The 11,513-nt window shown below is 37.9% G+C and overlaps 1 long non-coding RNA gene across 1 annotated transcript; it reads right to left on the bottom strand.

Annotated features, from left to right (window-relative positions):
- Positions 1-9,776: 9,776 nt before the first annotated feature.
- LOC141609037 (uncharacterized) lies at positions 9,777-10,844 on the bottom strand. The gene is made up of 3 exons (XR_012527153.1): positions 10,763-10,844; positions 9,985-10,131; positions 9,777-9,887 (listed from the first exon to the last, which is right to left on the bottom strand). It is a non-coding gene; the product is annotated as an uncharacterized LOC141609037 (long non-coding RNA).
- Positions 10,845-11,513: the final 669 nt, after the last annotated feature.

The raw sequence follows: 11,513 nt of genomic DNA, 5'->3' as shown, positions 1-11,513 counted from the left end.
TGTGAATAAAAGAGAAAGAGGTGTTCTTTTCGTGATATTCTTGTGTACAGCGTGTGATACATAAGTGGACTCATGGGACTCAAAAATGTAGGTGGACTCACCGGATCTTGCCTCTCTCTCTCTCTCTCTCTCTCTCTCTCTATATATATATATATATATATATATATATATATATATATATATATATATATATATATATATATATAGAGAAGGGTTCTTATAAGGTCTTCATACCTTATAAGGCCCTAAGTCTTTATAAGAGCCCTTGGATGAAGGGATTGAAGGGATGAGATGAGGAGAGAGGGCGTGTTTTTTAGAGGCAAAAAAAAAAAGAAAATGCTGATTGTTTGAGAGAGGGACCACTTGCACTTTGTTTATGTACATCGCCTCCATATCAAATCCCACGGACAATAGCAATAAACAAAGCCTAATATATCATTTTGCATGCTTCCCTCCTCTTTTCACCATTCAAAACCTCTCAACAAGCAAAACCCATAAAAATCATCCAAAAACCTGAATAATTCTGCAAATCCATTATAAATCATCAAAAAGACAAAAGGAATTTCATGCCAACTGTTTAACTACATCATCTTTCCGTATAAAATACATTCGCTTTGTTGAAAATAAATAATTTGTCATTGTTCATCACAAAAAGACGATCAAAATGATGATCGGTGTTCGTGGAAAACGATTATATGCAGATTGAAGTTGCCGTCGATGGTGAGTTCCGAATGTTCATTATTGTAGGTTGTAGTTATATAATTTGTGTTCATTATTCTTATCTTGTTGTACTTTCATGGTGTTCATCGATTTGTGCTTTCATGTTGGTAGCTTGTTGTTCATCGCAAAAAATGATGGAAATTTAAAAGCTTGATCAAGTAGGAATTATAACTTCAGTGGGTTTTAGTATAACTCTGACACAAATATGTATAACTTCAATAATACAGGGTACACATGCAGTTCTTATATTCATCGTGTTATAACTCCAGAGGTTTTTTGTAAAACTCTTAGACATTTTCCTGCAACTTCAGGTAACACAGTAATTCAAACCCTAAATTGTGCGTTCAAATCTTACTAAAGAACCAATTTTGATATAGTTATACAGTTTGTGTCTAGAGTTATACATTGTATCATTAAAGTTATTCATACTGTGTATAGAGTTATACATTGTATGATTACAGTTATACACGTTTTGTACAGGAGTCATACAACACATCACTGTAGTTCTCCATATATAGGTAAGAGTTATACAAGTTATACATTGTATGACTAGAATTATACAGTATCTGCAGTCTGTGCACAGATTTGTAGAATTATACAAGTTATACATTGTATGACTAGAGTTATACATGATATGGTAAGAGTTATACATTATATACCCAAAGTTATACAGTCTGTGCCCAGAGTTATACAATCTGAGCTAAGAGTTATACATTGTGTAGCTAGAGTTATACATCGCATGACTAGAGTTATACAGACTGTTCGTAGAGTTATACATTATATGCATAGAGTTATACGAGCTGTGTCTAGAGTTATACATTCTATGATTAGAGTTATACACATTTTGTCCAAGTTATACATTTTGTCCGAAGTTATACATTGTATGATTAGAGTTATACATTAAATGCCCGCAGCGATTATACATTCGTGCCCGAGTTATACATGTTATTTGCATGTGTTTTTTCCGTCATTGTTTTTTTCGTAGTTATTATTCGCTTAGTTTTTCCGTGTTTGTTAGTAAAACAAATTAAATAAAATAAAACGAAGAAGATCATGGAGAAGATAGTAAAACAAACCCACATTTAACATACATGAACTTAATTAATAGATATAGATACATAAACTTAATGCATTGCTAAAAATACAGTTCTTAGATGTTCATATAGGGATGAATTCTCTTCTATGATATTCATCCTCTCCTCCTTTGCTATTTGGAGGTTTCGCTCCGCAGATGCAATATCTTCTAATAGCTGCATTATCTGCTGCTCTGACAAGCCATTTTCTTTGGCGTCCTTGAGTGCAATCTGAGCGTCCTCAAGGTAGGTCTTGTACCTCCTCTCGATGTCCAAAGAACCGGCGTATGAAACTCTTGTTGTACTCGGTCATAATGCATGTCTTACGAATGGCATCATTCATTGTTGTTGAAGGAAGTTTGGAATTTATTTTAGGTTTTAACGATTTAGGATTTGCAGTTTAGGGTGGAGATAGGGTTATAATGAACTGGTTTTTTAGATAGTGGAATGAATTTATAATTAGTAATGTGTCCTTTGAGTTGTTTTTTAATTAATACGAATTTTGTTTAGGAAGTTGTGCCATATCCCTGCTTGAAATCTTATAACCCTTCGCATTCCATATATTGTGCCGTTTAATTCACTGTATATTTTTAGAATATAAAGTATGCCTAGAGTTATGCATTATATACCTAGAGTTTTACATTATTTGCTAAGAGTTATACATTGTGTAGAATGAGTTATACATCTTACAGTCTCTGCCTAGAGTTATACAATAAATAGCTAGAGTTATACATCGTATGACTAGAGTTATACATTGTGACTAGAGTTATACATTGAATGACTAGAATTCTACAAACTGTGACTAGAGTTATACATTGTATGTGTAGAATTATAAATACTGCGACTAGAGTTATACATTATTTGACTAAAGTTATACAAATTATGTGCCCAGAGTTATACACTGTGACTAGAGTTATACAAACTGTGACTAGAGTTATACATTGTATGAGTAGAGTTATACAGATTGTGACTAGAGTTTTACATGGTATGACTAGAGTTTTACATTGAATGGTAAGAGTTATACATTATATACCGAAAGTTATACACTCTGTGCCCAGAGTTATACACCAGATGCCAAGAGTTATACATTGTATGTCTAGAGTTATACAGATTGTAACTAGAGTTTTACATCTTTTGACTACAATTATAAATACTGTGACTAGAGTTATACATCAAATGCCAATAGTTCTACAGTGTGACTAGAGTTATACATCAGATGCCAGAGTTATACATTGTATATCTAGAGTTATACAAATTGTGACTAGAGTTTTACATTCAATGTAAAACTCTAGTCATACCATGTAAAACTCTAGTCACAATCTGTATAACTCTACTCATACAATGTATAACTCTAGTCACAGTTTGTATAACTCTAGTCACAGTGTATAACTCTGGGCACATAATTTGTATAACTTTAGTCAAATAATGTATAACTCTAGTCGCAGTATTTATAATTCTACACATACAATGTATAACTCTAGTCACAGTTTGTAGAATTCTAGTTTGTATGAGTAGAGTTATACATTGAATGGTAAGAGTTATACATTATATACTAGAGTTTTACATCTTTTGACTACAATTATAAATACTGTGACTAGAGTTATACATTAAATGACTAGAGTTACACATTGACTGACTAGGGTTATACATTATCTGCCTAAAGTTTTACATTCTGTGCCCAGAGTTCTACAGTGTGACTAGAATTATAAATAATGTGACTAGAGTTATACATCAAATGCCAATAGTTCTACAGTGTGACTAGAGTTATACATCAGATGCCAGAGTTATACATTGTATATCTAGAGTTATACAAATTGTGACTAGAGTTTTACATATTTTGACTAGAATTATAAATACTGTGACTAGAGTTATACATTAAATGACTAGAATTATACATTGAATGACTAGGGTTATACAGAGTTTAACTAGAGTTGTACATTGTATGACTAGAGTTATACATTGAATGGTAAGAGTTATACATTATATACCCAAAGTTATACACTCTGTGCCCAGAGTTATACAGTCTGTACGTAGAGTTATACAGTATATGCGTAGAGTTATGTATTTCTTAATCATGGATGTTTGATTCTGCTCAGGTGGTCGTAAGGTAGCGGAAGCTGAGTATTGCAAGCATTTGGCAGCGGAGTTTACACCTTGTGTAGGGCAACAATTTTTTGAAATCGACGAGGCAGTGACATTCTATAAAGTTTATGCATTGGCGTCCGGGTTTGATGTTCGGAAGTACTCGACGAAAAAATGGCGCGACGGTGAAGTGAAGACAAAGTTGCTGGTTTGCAACAGAGAGGGATTCACATATGTCCCAAAAGGAGAGAGCGAGAATTAAAAAAAAAAAAAAGAGACCGGGGTTAGGGAAGAAGAAATGCAATGGGGAAAAAGAACTGCAAACCAGAAGAAATATACAGTCAAGAGGGTAGGGTGTAAAGCACATGTCAGGCTATTTATGAAGAATGGAGTACTAGTAATTGACCGATTCCACATGGGGCATAATCACGAGCTTGTATCGAGTGAGGATCGTCAGTTTCAAAAGATGTCGCGGAACATAGAAGATTTTCACAAGTACTTGATAATGTACAACTCAAGGGTTAGTTTACTATTAAACAAACATCCACTAATTGAATGGCAAACTTCTAAAGTTATTCACCGAGATGATAGAGTTATGTAATCTAAGAGTTAAAAATAATAAGTAGGTGCACAATAAATCAACGGAGTTATGCATATGTTTGATGGAGTTATAAGAATAGCTGAAAGGGTTATAGTTGAGGAAATCTTGGTTATTAATAAGCATCGATAAGGATTTGTTGTCCCCTGCAGTTGAGGATAGGAGCAACTAGGACGTACAACATGTGTAAGGAGTTCGTAAACGGGTTCGAGAACATTGGTGCATCCTTAATTGATTTTAAGAACTTCCACGAGAGATGTGAAGTGCTTCATCCATAAACGGACGGTCAATTGTTCATTGACCGGTTCAAGAATATGGCATGAGAATAGGCGGGGTTTTATTTTGATTATGAAGTTGACAAGGATAACAGACCTTTCGGTGCGCAATATGGGTGACAAAACCGCTAGGAGGAACTACTCCGTATTTGGAGATGCAAAGTGTCGCACGACCCAACATACTCAACAAACAAATACGATATGATTTTCACGCCATTCACTGGCATAGATCACCATAAGCGATCAGTAACATTCTGTGGGGCGTTGATTGCCCATGAAGACCATGAATACTTCCAGTGGGTTTTCAACAGGTTTTTGAATGCTATGGGAGGAAAGGAACCCAAGTACATTATCACGATCGGATCCGGGCATTATTAAGGCCGTACCCCTTGCCTTCAAGACTGCACGCCACCGATTTTGCATGTGGCATATAATGAACAAGGTGCCATCAAAGGTCGGGGTGACAAGGGAGGATTATAAGGAGTTCGTTCAGAAATTGAACAACATTATATGGGACGAAAACATAGAAGTGACGACTTTGACGCTAGGTGGGCGAGAAATAATGGACGCGCATGGTCTTGTGAACAATGAGTGGTTTACAGAGGCGTTCGATAAAAGGAGACAATGGGTGATGGCACATTGCAGGGACTTGAACATGGGTGGTGTAATGAGAACAACCCCAGAGATCGAGAGCGATAATAGTTTTTTTAAGAAGTTCGAGCGAAGTCGTGCACGTTAGTGGAGTTTTGGATGCGTTTTGAAAGCGCTATGGACCATCAATGGCATACGCAGAAGAGACTTGACCATGAAAACCGACACTCAACACCGGCACCGGGCACGCATTTACCCATGGAGGAATATGCGGCAAATGTTTATACCCGTGAGGTTTTCAAGGAATTCCAACTAGAGGTCATTTGCTCAATCGATACATGTAAGACCGGGGCTATCTTTGAAGTAGATGGGGTTGAAGTGACCGCCGTAAAGGATTCAATCGACAGAAAAGTTTCAACGTAGAGTACAACCAGGTAACAACATTTTGGCATCAACGTTATGTGGTAGTTGACTAAAGTTGGTAGATATTGCGCCAAAGTTACATTGTCTGAAGATAGAAGTTATACAATTGTTCAGTGAACTAAAGTTTTTCGAACGTATAATTTTTCCGATAATATGCATAACTCTACTTCGAATGTATAACTCTTGTTGCCATATGTTTAATTGTTGTTGCCATTAGGAGTTATTCAATTTTTCATGAATCGTTGTCATTTGCGGTAGATGACTCGGTTATATATTGAATAACTTTAGCTTTCAGAATGTATAACTCTACTTCCAGAATAACATTAGAAATTCAATTTTTAATCGAATGCAGACTATTTGTAGTATAACTCGATTAGGGTTTGAATAATCGTAGCTTTCAGATCGTATAACTCTTGTTGCCATATGTATAACTCTACGTGATAATGTTTAATCGTTATTATATGTATAAGACTACGACGGCATGATTTAATTGGATTACAGGGACACAGAGACTACACAAAGTGCATTGTATGATGTTTGAAAGAATGGGATTTGTGTCGACATATAGTATGGATTTTGTCGGCTAACGGCATGAAGACAATTCCGGTTGATTACGTTTCTACAAGATGGAGAAAGGATGCATTGCAATTCAGATTATCAGAATGTGATGGTGAACAAATGGAAACAAATAGTAGCGCTGATGCAAAAGAAGTTGCGATGGTGAAGTTGTGGTCGGAAGTTCATGCAACCATTGGTTTACTTCGTGGCACGAGTGAGATTGAAGTTGTGAACTTAAGCTCGTTAATTAGAGAGTTCAAGGAGAAACTTTTACCGTACAAGAAGGATTTAACAAAGCAACAGGAATTTGAGCGAATCCTAGGTTGCCCCCAAAGTGACGAGGTAACAATACTTCCACCAAAACAATCGAAAAACAAAGGCGCGGTAAAAGATTGGTGTCGGCTAAGGCTAAAGCCATTGCCTTGGCTTCTAAGCCAAAGCGCATGTGTAATAATCGTAAACAGATGGCACACCACGATAAACGGAATCGCCCTAACCCATTCTCTCGAGCATCCACCGTCTTCACCAAAGATCTCAAGCGGTAGAAGAAGAAGAAGAGGAAGAAGAAGAAAGAAGAAGAAGAAGAAGAAGAAGAAGACGAAGACGACGAAGAAGAAGAATAGAGAAACTTAACATGCTGTAGTAGTAGGCAAGAGTAGAAAAATACCCCGTCTCAACAAATTATTTACAATCTTTTTTTCTTTAAAAGGTAAAAATCCGGTGAGACGGAAGGGGTTGTTAATAGCTAGCTTTTGTCTATTTTGAAGGGGGGTTGCACCTTCCAGTTTGTATAACTTCAAAGAATATGGTCTGTGAAGTTTCAAGCTAATGTTGTATAACTCTTTTACATTATTTTGACGAGTTCTGTTCATGGCAACATATCCGATATTGAAAAGTGGCTTTAAGAATGAATTATAATTTCAGTGGCTTTAAGTACAACTCTTACCCATATATGGATAAATGTACTTCACAGAGTGTATAACTCTTGTTCACATATTGAATAACTGTTGTTATTTTTTGTAAAACTCATAATCGTCTAATAACAATTGCCTTTTACATAACTGCAGTCATATGTTGTATAACTCGGTACAGTTTGTATAATCATGTTGATGATTTTTTCTATAACTCTTAGTCTGTCTCGATAAATTTTGCCTTTTTTTTCACAACTCAGTCATGTGATGTATAAGTCCTGTACATAATTTATATAACTTTACTTCACAGAGTGTATAACTCTAATACTTATTTGCGAAACTTGGATTTTAATTCACTGACCAAGATGATATAGTAACAATCTATGACAAAAAGTTGTCTAAGTTGTCAAGGAGTTTCATGACAACATACTAGAGTTGCAAAAAAAGAGGATACATAATCAAAACGAAATAAATTCTATCTTTTAGCAGGTTTTTTGGTCCTCTCGCGCCGCTTTCCGTCTGTTTTCTAATTGCTTGGCGATCTGTAATTTATCGCCGATGAAAACATTGACCTTGTCCAGAATCGCTTCCTCGATGATGTTCATGTCGGCTAGGAGAAGCGCCGCCAACTGGATCACCAAATAGCGACGGTTCACCTTCCTCTCGAGATCAACGTGATCAAACCTTTCCCCCTCGTACATTAACATGTGCATCATGGCGAACAAGCCAGACTCGGTGTCATTTATAGTTTGATGATGCCGGCAAACGGATCGACGGAATCGAACGCGCGGTATGTCTTTCCCTCCGTTCTTCTCTTTGACCCTGGACTCCACGTAGTCGCTCATGAGGCTCGCCCGCAGAGGCAAGAACGTCAAAAAGTGAGATTGTAAAAGCGGTGACCCCACTTTTTAGTTGTTGAACATAATTACAATTTAATTCCACTTACAACAATGTGACCAGCTTTGCATATCTCCGATTGCCGCGGACTTGAATAGTACTTACGATCCGGAAGATCAATCGTCCTAGAATTAAAGTTGATACACACACATGCATAATGGGCTTCAATCTTAATGGGTACGAAGATTAAATCAGCCTTGAAGCTGAAATCATCCCCACGATCGGTTCGAATACGCCCCACGTATTGTACAACCTGTCGGTGTCCGGTGTTTGTTGGACAGGGTCTCGCACAAGGTTCAAGATTATTTCATGTTCAAGTAGCAGTATATGTGTGAGGATACGAGTGGAGTTATAGGGGTTGTGCATTGGAGTTGCACAAGACTCTTATAGCATAATGAAGAATGCCCGAGTTCATAGTGGTTGTTAGTAACTCCTCAAAGCAAAATGTTTAACTCCGAAAGCGTGAATGTATAACTTTAGACTTAATTTCCACTTTGTGAAAGTTTTAAAGAGGGTATGTGCAACTCTTATAACATATTAAAGGGATTGATTAGGACAATACCATATGACGGATACCGAAGAAAGACGAACGAAAAAGCCCGCAATCCTCTGCCTCCAATCGATTGAGCAACAAGGACCAACACTCAATCACTTTTTCATCCATTGGCGTCTCAGGGAGCATAGACAACATTTGCAACCTATTAATTGTTGCGTGCCGTCCATAACTCACAAGTGGTTCACCGTAGTTCGATGAAGGAGTTAATCGGCTATAACGTATACTAAATGGGGAGGTAATCGCTATTAAAATGACCGCATAACTTCACCGGTGAAACGTATAATCAGTTTAGGAATGTGTAACCCCATTAACGATATTTATAACTTCAGTGATGAAACATATAACTCCATGTATCACTCTAGGTATAACTCCAGGCCTCTAATGTATAACTCCAAAGTATATATTGTACAACTCTGACCATATACTGTAAAACTCTACACAAAATACGGTAGAATTCCCAGTATGGAAATGTGACTATATTAATAAAACTTAATATGATAAAAAAATAGGATTTTAGACAGCTTACTCATTTGGAAATTTGTAGTCATCAAGAAAAACGTAGTCAGCCACTTGTTTGCGATACGCCGGGATGTCCCTAGTTAATGCCTTGTTCATCTTCATCATCTTGGCGACCACGGTAAGGTCGGCGTCTAGTTCGCCGACATATATGGTGCAACCAAGGCCGTCGCCCTTACCCCGGGAGCGGCTACTAACAGCTGAGAGGGGCCGACTGGACGGCGTCCGGCCCAGGGCTACTTTGGAAGGTGGAGTCTGGAAGGTTGAACTGACCTTAGAGCAAGGTCGTTTAGCAGACCTGTTCTCACCGGCGTTCCCAACACCTCTCTTGCTTCCACTTGTGTTGCCGGCTGACCTATGTTTATCACGCACCTCCTCCAATTCACGGTCTTTAAGCTCCTTAAAAGCTGATACCCTGGATAACACATCTTCCCTGTCCACGTTAATGTCACTGAGGACAAGGGTTGCAGCAATTTCCGCTCGCATGAGGTCATTGCTTTCCTCGTCCCTAGGGTCGAATGGCTCTCCACGGTACAAAGAACATATGAACCATGACGCATGATCGCAGTCATTGGCAGTATGTCCTGCTCCCTGCCAGTTGAATTTAATGTTGACAAAAGGGAACCCTTCAACTCTCTTGCCTTTGTCGAGCCCTTTGTAGGCCATATACTTTCCCATTGCATCAGCCTGGCGGAGGTTAGGCAAGGCGTTTAAAAGCGGATTACCAATTAAGAAAACAAATGGAGATAATAAATAATCTAGTCACCAGTTTGATAGGACTTACAGTAATACGCGCAATCCCTCCGTACGGTAATTTCAGAAGATCGTCCTCGTAAGAACGATTATCAAGATACTCGATCTGCTCCGACAGGAAATTTATACAAATGCAAGAGTAATGATCTTCATCACCAGTGCTTACCGGGACGAAAACCTACACACATGCACCAAGAATCTAAGAGTTATAAAACATAATAAGCAGATTAGAGGCATACATATTGTGCGTAGTTGGAATTATACTTTCTATTGCTAGAGTTATACATTATATGAGTAGAGTTGCACAATCAATTGCTAGAGTTACACAAAGATATTGTTGCGATTGTACATTATGTGCAAGTAAGCATTTGCCTGGAGTTATACATTATATCGTATATGCTTCCAGTTGTACTTTATAAAGTGAGTTATACATTCTATGGCAAGAGTTATACATTATATGTCCAGAGTTATGGAGTGAAGTTAGCCACTCATCGAAACTCTAACCGTATCGTATAGCTCTACACAAAATAATGTATAACTTCAGTCCTGCAACGAATAACTCTAGTCATTCTGAAAGCTAGAGTTATATAATGTATAACTCTTGCAATAGAATGTATAACTCTAGCCATAAAATATATAACTGTAAGCATATACAGTGTAGTGTATAATTCCAGGTATTACTTTAGGTATAACTCCAGGCCTAACTCCAAAGCATATATTGTACAACTCTAAGCATATACTGTTAAACTCTACGGAAATAATGTATCATTCCAGTATGTAAATGTCTCTATATTGATATCTGAGCTCACCATATCGGAGTCCAGTTGGAATGGACTAGGACACGACTCTTGCCACATGTCCCACGCGTAACAAAAGCCTTCAGAATGATCAACAACAATGTTTTTCTTCCTGCCTTGCCAAATTGCAATTGCTAGGTCCTATAAAAATAATAGACGGGGGTTGGCAGCTTGTATCACAAGTTACGTACAGTTTGTCAAAAAATAACTTGCGGAGTTCGAGCACACTTACAGAGTGACTTAGGCCAAAGAAAGCCCGCGAACTTGAAACAGCTGCGGTGTTCGCGTGCGTAAGCTGATTGAGTAGCACGGACGGTCGATCGATGACATTTCCTTAACTGCTTTCCGGGCATCAACGACCGGAGATCAATACGCGTTATGCAGTTTGGTGTGGGATATGTGACCAATTGTTCCCTACAAAGGATTAGCAAAATTGAGACACGCAGCAAGGGAATGCATTCATGGCCTGTTTGTCTGTCGTATTGAAATATAGGTAAAACTTATCTTTAACTTACGATTTCTTATGGTCGTGGAATTCATCAAATACATAATCCATTACATCCTTCCTCACCCTGAACACCGTCCTGAAACGTTCCTTGTTAAAACGCAACCACTGTGAGCATACGTCTTTGGTCGGGTTCGGGTGCCCCGCAATCCCGAGAACAACCTAGGTTCTCGGGTACAATGTCCATACACGGAAGGGGGTCGGTGAATGCAAAGAAGAAGGGATGGTGGATCATGTCACATCGCGGCACATAAATAG

Source organism: Silene latifolia, chromosome 10, assembly GCF_048544455.1.
Source record: "Silene latifolia isolate original U9 population chromosome 10, ASM4854445v1, whole genome shotgun sequence".
NCBI classification, from domain to species: Eukaryota; Viridiplantae; Streptophyta; class Magnoliopsida; order Caryophyllales; family Caryophyllaceae; genus Silene; species Silene latifolia.
The sequence above is the reverse complement of the archived record's forward strand: the minus strand, read 5'-3'. Positions and strand labels throughout refer to the sequence as shown.